Source organism: Pinus tabuliformis, chromosome 5_1 (genome assembly GCF_031772625.1).
Source record: "Pinus tabuliformis cultivar Carrire ecotype Pingquan chromosome 5_1, CPIR1, whole genome shotgun sequence".
Classification (NCBI taxonomy): Eukaryota; Viridiplantae; Streptophyta; class Pinopsida; order Pinales; family Pinaceae; genus Pinus; species Pinus tabuliformis.
In genome coordinates, this window is record NC_142305.1 from 656198985 (window position 1) to 656207103 (window position 8119).

Below are 8119 nucleotides of genomic sequence, written 5' to 3' on the forward strand. Positions count from 1 at the left end.
GTTTTCTTTGTTCTCCCAAATGCCGAGATCTTTGTTTGATGTGAGCTTGGTAGGTGCATTGTCCTCCTCTCCTTCACATATGTCTTACCATAAGCCATTAAAAATAAAGGTATGCCTAATATTTTTGGACCACTCTCAATGGTTCTCTTTGCCAATTAGCATGATGTCGACAATAGATACAAGAGAATGCATCTTCAACAAAGTTTTTGAGTTGAGATTGAAAAACGAATAACTTCAAATGTTTAAGAGATAAGATTTTCAGAAACCTTAAAAAAATATCCATGTCAGTCGAAACACTTGATACCATCACTTCATATTGTATTTAGATATGCCTCAATTTATTGAAATTCGATTCATTTATAAAATTATCCATCCCTCACCGACATTGTGGTATGAACCTTGTTGTTAAACCAACTTCATGATCTCGGTGCCTGTTTAGAGCTAGTTTTTTATCCCTTTCTCAAACTCTTTCTTGGTGTTTCCATTGTTGGCTAGCAGAATCAAAAATCCATCATTCGATATGTTAATCGATGGAAAATTATCACATGAAAATCACTTGAAACACATGTTACACAATATCTACATAGTAGGTCAAATCATCATTGTGCACAACTAGATTCTACAAATGTATTAATTCCAACCTCATATATGAGTACAATACAAAGGAGTAAAAAGAAGGATGTATTGTGAAACATCATGTACACTTATGAATTAGAGAAAAGAAATAACAAATCAAACAAAGACCATAATTAAAGGACCAAGAGATTCCACAGAATGGGAGGAAGAGTGGATAGTGTCTTTCTTCAACAAAGAGATTTGAGCTTGCAACACGTCATGCATAGTTCAAACTCCTTGCAGTTATTGTAATTGTTGAATAATCATACAACAATTAACAAAAGTATGTGGGTAGCATTGCATTTTATAATTACAATTATCAACCAACACCATTTTTTATGGCCATAAAGTTGGAATTTGGAATTAGAGATATTAATGAAAGGTGGAATGGTAACAATGATTGGCAGAAGAAGTGACATATAAGCCATTGCTCAACTTTTGAATAGTTTCATCTAATTTGCAGGTTTCTAATTCTTACTTATTTAACCTCATAACATATTTCATGACTTAGTTACATTATTAGAAAGAATAATATTAATATTTGGGTAGTTTTTAATTTAGTTTTATTCATTTGTAGAAATGTTTAATTACAATTTTATTAGAAATCTTATTATAAAGAAAAAAAATCTTGTTTTATAGGCAGTTTTTAATTTGGTTTCCATTTAATCTGGATGATTAGTTTCCAATGAACGGTATATATATATATATATATATATATATATATATATATATATATAATATTTTTTTATTTAAAATAATAATCTAATTATATATTTAAATTAAACCACTAATACTATAATTAAAAAGTATAATACTGCAACACAAAAAATATCAGAGAAGTTTATGCATACTAATATAAAAGAAAAAATGCTTATCCTAACATATGGATAACTATGCATTTTCTAATTACTATTACCAACCAGTACCATGTTTTATGGTCATAAGGTAGAATTTGGAATTTGAGAAAATAATGGAAGATAGATTGATAAAATTGATTCACTGAGTAAGAAGTGAAATATCAACCATTGTTCAAATTTTGGCGAGTTTCTAATTCTTATTTGGTTTTGAATATTAATTAAACATATTTTATGATTAAAAAAATAGTATTAATGTTTTGTTAGTTTTAATTTGTTTTCATTTAATTTGTAGATTTTTAATTTTTATTCATTTAATTTTATTATTTGTTAAATATACTTGATTAAAAATTTTATTAGCAATTTTATTACAAAGAAAAATAATCTCATTTTATGGGTAGTTTTCAATTTGGTTTCCATTTAATTTGAATGTTTAATTTCCAATCACTATTAACTTTATTTTAATCATTATTTAAATATAATTAAAAATCTCATTACAAAAAATAATAATCTAATTTTGTGTTATAATTTTCAATTTGATTTTCAATTTTTTAATTTTTCTAATTTAATTTCAATCACTAATCAAACATACTTAGCTAAATAGAAAATTTATTACTAAGAAGAATAATCTGCTTAATAAAATTTCAGATAAAAAAGAATAATCTCATTTTTTGGAGTAAATTTCAATTTGGTTTTAATTTCCTTATACAGATTTTCAAATGTCTAAATATAATTTTAACCATTAATTAAATATGTTTAATTAAAAAAATTTATTACAAATCTTATTACAGTAAAAAATAATTTCATTTAAAAAAAAATCAATTTGATTTAAAAAACTCATTCCAAATCTTATTACAAGATCCAATAATCAAATCTTATAAGAAGAAAGAGTAATCTCATTTTACAAAGAGTTTTCAATCTGGTTTTAAAATCTAGTCTTAAATCTCATAGCAAGATAGAATCAACTCATTTTTATGGCAATTTTCAATTTAATTTTTAAGGTTTCCAATTCTCAGTTGTTTGATTTTAAATATTATGAAGAATAATCTCATTACAAGGAATAATCTCATTTCAGGGGCAGTTTTCAATTTAGTTTTCATTTTAACTTTTCATTTTCCAATTCCCATTAATTTGATTTTAACTATTATGAAGAATAATCTCATTTTGGTGGGCCGTTTTTTATTTATTTTCCATTTTCAATGTAACTTGTGGTTTCCAAATCCCCTTAATTTGATTATAGCTATTAATCAAACATGGCTCTTTAGAAATCTCTATCACAAGGAAAAAAACTCTATTACAGGGAAAAAAATATCTCATTTTATCAACAGTTTTAAATTGTTTCACATCACAAGGTAGAATATTCTCTTCAAAATTGATCCATGTAATCATATGTATTTGATGATAGTTACTCTTTCTTCAAGAGAAGATATACATGGAGCTTAAACATAAACTTCGATACTCTATACATGACATTTAGTATATTTGAGAGAAACAGCCCTATGGTTGATGCACTCTGGCATTTTCATTGATTCAGTACTCTGATACTTTGATGCGAAGTCTTTTAGGACCCTGGGAAATTTCAAAATTTCATCTCCCCCGACCTCCTCCCATCTGTCAATAATAAAATTTATACCGAAGAGACTAGAGTTACCAGATTTATCAAATGGGCATTATGAGATAACAATAATAAATGCTGTGGAATAGATTATTACCTGTAGCGAGTGACAAAATGGTGGAGAAACATGGATATCTGAACTAAACCCAATTCCTTGCCTGGGCACAGCCTGCTTCCTCCTCCGAAAGCCGTGAAATACATGACGGAGTCACCGTTCTTTTCCTGAATAGAGCTATACACATTAGCCCTGTGTGACTACTCTATATCATTGGATTTAAATGCAACAACTACATACGCACCTGCCATCGCCATGGGTTAAATGCGGAGAAGTCTGGATAGAGAAAATTATCGTGATGGGCTTCTGTCATGTAAACATAAATTTTCCATCCTTTGGGAATCATGAAACCTTTCATTTCCATATCTTGAGTTGTTTTTCTCAAAACCCCATTTACAACAGTTGCAAGTCTCAGCGTTTCATATATCACCTGCAATCAATGAAAGATTCTTAAGAAACAACGAGGTAAGCAATCAAAATCTGTTAATCAAATTTCAGTGAAGGTATTTTTCACTAAAAAATTTTAAGGATTTAAACATGAGGTTTATTTATAATATTTTGGATTACTATTTTGATTTGAAAAATTATTCAAATAGCATTTCATATATTACTTGTCTAAAAAAAATTAAGAGAATCACTGTGTATATTTTGCAGGTCTGGGACAATAGAATCAGAAAAATATTTCACAATAGAATCAGAAAAACATTTCATTTTGGAATGTGATGCATTCAAAGACATCAGAGAAAAATTATGGCAATATATAAAGTTATGGTAATATGTTAGCACCAGTTTCTTGGCATTGACATTGTCTTTTTGGCAAGGAGATTGTTGGAAGGTTGGGTCAGCTCATCATCAATTTGAATAAGAAAAAGACTGAATTACAAAAAGCTAAAAATAAAAAACTAATAATACCATAAACTATTTTTAATCTCTTGGAGATTAAAATATCAATTCATTTCTTGCTAGATAAAAGTTTTTGACGAACAAAAAAGAAAAAACTAAAATATATATATTATATTTAAGCAAAGGGATTTTTTAAAAATTTAAATATTATACCTAACAAAAAAAACTTTTAAACCAAATGAAAGAATATAATATATCCTAACAAAATAGTCTAGTATCAAATTTTGCCCCCCTAAAACCCCTCTGGAAACAAATCTGGTTTATGATGATTCACATACACTCTGAGTAAACTTCATAGAATTGTAATCATCCCAATTGACAGTTTCGCCCGGATTTTTTCTCCTTTGAATTGCTAGGTGTTCTTCCTGCAAGCAGACAGTCAGGTTTATGTATATATTCAGAACAAAAGCCTTAGATATGAGAGATATGGACAGATTTATATTTATATTATATTAAACTCACTCTAAGCTCTCGGAGAGCCTCGGGACTGTCATGGAGATACTTGACAGCCATCATGGTTGTGGTGGAAACTGTTTCGTAGCAAGCATTGATAATAGATATTAGTAAATCGAAGATCTGTTCATCTGTGAGCTTGCAATTAGCAGATGCGCCATCTGCTTCTTCTTCTTTGTCATTGAGAAGCATTGCAAGCATATCATTATAAGTGTCCATGGAAGCCCTCCTTTCCTTGAGCACTTCTGTCAACATTCTCAGGATATTTTCCCTTGCCTGCACATAATGAGCAGTACGGGTGATTGATTATTCTTCAAGTTTCCAGAAAATCCACCTAAAACGTTCACCGCTAATGCATATTCTAGTTTAGGGTTCACAGCATTTGCCAAATTCTGGTGTGTAGAAACGAATTACTGGTTTTTGGGGGTGATTTACATACCTGGAAACCACGTTTGTAGCTGGTACCAGGAAGATTTATAGGCATGGAAATGGTTCCTTCCACGAGTTTACAGAATTCTGACAAAAATGCCTCCTCCTTCGGACCAGACTTGATACTCATTACCTGCTGTAAAGACAAAAGCAAAACCATCTGCAGCCACCGAATCATGGATAGTTATTATTATTTATTGGACATTATTGTATTTCTTGGCCATCTTTATCACAGATTCCTAAATTTGATGGGGAAGAACTAGGTTAACAATTATTTTTACTCTCTTTTTCTCCTGGTCCTTGGCATTTCATTATTTTATTTCTTGGCGATCTTCACTGCGGATTCCTAAATTTGATAGCCAAAACAGAGCCTTCATTGCTTAGTTCATTGTCTGCTCTTGAGTTTTATCTCTGGAAGACCGAATTTGAAGGGCGAGGTCATGATATTCTATCGTCTGCAACTTCATTTACAAAACAAAACTGAACTGAGAATCAATATGCAAAAGAGCGGGCTGGCCTTTTTGAAAATATTTGAAATGACCGCGGGAGATACAGATGTGCGAACCTCTGAAGAAATTCGAATGTGGTTGCTGAAATATAGATGAGCGCTCAATTTTGGTCGCTTAAATTCAAATTTGAATTTGAATTCAAATGGGCTCATTATTTGAATAACATTAATGTCGTGATTACTATCAGTGCATCGGAGCGCACTACTTGCATTGATTACGTTGAACCGTTGGGCAACTCAGGCAGGAACACCGACGCTGGAGGCGGCACGAACACACATCGCCGGAACTGGGTGAGGAGAGATGGATGCATGGATGCATGCCCATGATGAATGGTCCCGGTGACGTCAAGCTCGTGTCAGGTGAGTGTAAAGACAGAGCATTAACTTTTTTATAGAGGTGGATTTAGGAATCGCCTTTTCCGAGAATGGATAACCCACCACCTCCAAGTTGGCATCCGCTGTGCTGGCGCATTTTCAAACGATCCCTCGCGCCAAACATTGCTCCATTCGCACTCCCGGAACAGGGCCTCTGCAACCCTCTCGATCATTCGTTTCCCCTGCTCACGGTGCTGGCTCACCTCGCAGGTCCGCTCACGGTGTCAGAGAAGAGCAGGAGATGAGTCCGTCTGAGGATTCCTGGAGACAGAAACAGACACGTTTAGTGGAGTTTGAGACAGGGATTCCCTTTGACACGCCTGAAAACGCCGGTGCAGGTAATGAGAATCCGCCCGAGTTTTGCTCTCTTTCTAAGGACTTTTCGATGTTATTGAAGGATCCATGGAGTTGGAAGGATAGCTCGGGTTTTGGAGTCCGTAGCATAGTAGCTATCAGGAACCAATCTTATATATTGGATTATTTCCATGATTCTGCAGTAGTTAAAAGTACAGAAGAAGAAGTTGCAGAGCAGCAAGTGGAGGAGAAGAATTGTTTGAGAGGCTCTCTTTTTGAAGCTACCAATGATCTGCTCTGGAGGCGTCAGAGTCCTTTGCCGAGTATGGAGGTTCTGTTTTCTCTGGATTCCATAGGCAGCCATGATTGTACTACCCTGTTGCAGGATCTGCTCTGGAGGCGTCAGAGTCCTTTGCCGAGTACAGAGGTTCTGTTTTCTCTGGATTCCATAGGCAGCCATGATTGTACTACCCTGTTGCAGGATGAGAGCATTGTTTAGGGCGCTTTTTCTTGCTTCAGAATTTGGGAACAAGATGATGATCTCAAAGATGACGAAAATCATGCAGATAGCGTTACCTTTGAGAATAAGAGTAGGGCCTCGGACTGGAATTGGGGGGCTCCCTCGAATCAATCTCAGTTTTCTGAATCTGTTGAATTGTAAAGCTCTATGACTTCATTGGGATTGGGTATTTTCATTTCATCACAGCTATGATTTCTGGTAGCTAGTATTTAATACAAACAGTAACCTTTGTTTTTATGAAATATGGACATTATGCTACCCAGGGAATCAAAAAAAGATGTATGTGTGTTTCATGTAGTCCGTGTAAAACTCTGTTTTCATATTTTTGTAACCATGGTGGCCAACGGCCTGAAACAAAACGCTTAAATTTTTCAAATTAAACATCAGAGCGCTAAATTTTGGACCTTTTATTGGTCTGTGGCCATTGTTTTTTTCGGCTTATTGGGATAGATGTCGGTTCTTCGAAGAGCAGGTGGTAGTTACGTTAGGGAAAACTGTGGATGATTGTTTTTGGGGGAAATATTCCCTCCTTGGTACAGTTTAATGAATCCATTAGAACTCGAAATAGATCGATTTCACAACAGGAGACATATGAATCTTTAATCAGAACACTGGTTTCACAACGTAGATTCAGAATCTTCGGATTATGAAATTGAGAATTTTTGTGATGCAATACTTGTTTCATATCCAAGATTCAGAATCTTCTGATCATGAAATTGAGAATTTTGTGATGCAATCACTGGTTTCACAACCGAGATTCAGAATCTTCTGGTCATAAAATTGAGAATTTTTGTGATGCAACCAATGTTTGTCGAAGCATGAACCAGGATCTTCAAATCATGAAAGGGACAATTTGTGTGGTGCAAGCAATTTTTGTGATTCTATTGAACATGACAGAGCAAAGCAATAATGCTCAATCAGGAAGCTAGTTGGATCAAATTCAGAAAACAGACATTCAGGAAAAGAAACGGAGAGCTCTGATCTTCAATCATGAATGACTAGTTATATTGAATTTAAAACAAAAATTGTTGGTAAACAGATTAGAAGTTGAAACTACATGGATGTCAATCTTAATTAAAGAGAGCTATGACCTTCAACAATGATGGGCTGCATTGTAAAACAAATTTAACAATAGAACTTCAACCACGAATGGGTGCATTGGGAAAAACGGCTTAAAAGCTTTGAATTGAAGAAAATATTAAATGGATTAGAACTTTATTATGAAGGGTCAATTGCATTGAATTTGAAAAATAAAAAATTTGGATGAGATCCTCAACCATGAATGACGAATTGTATTGCATTGAATTATATAAATTATTTGTTTCCAGGAGATTTTTTTGGAAGTTTTTCTTGGTTGGGTTTTTTAGGTGTTAAATTTACATATAATATAGTTAATCAATTAGATTAAATAACACAAATCAAAATTTTTTTAGCTAAATTCCAATACTAAAAATTCAAAAAATCGTACTAAAAACAACTTCATTATATAAATAGATTA

The 8119-nt window shown here is 33.0% G+C and overlaps 2 pseudogenes; one reads left to right on the top strand and one right to left on the bottom strand.

Moving 5' to 3' along the window:
- Positions 1–2999: 2999 nt before the first annotated feature.
- Positions 3000–5102, bottom strand: LOC149166700 (cytochrome P450 85A1-like; annotated as a pseudogene).
- A 262-nt stretch (positions 5103–5364) lies between these two features.
- LOC149166701 (uncharacterized) lies at positions 5365–6770 on the top strand (annotated as a pseudogene).
- The last annotated feature ends 1349 nt before the right edge of the window (positions 6771–8119 follow it).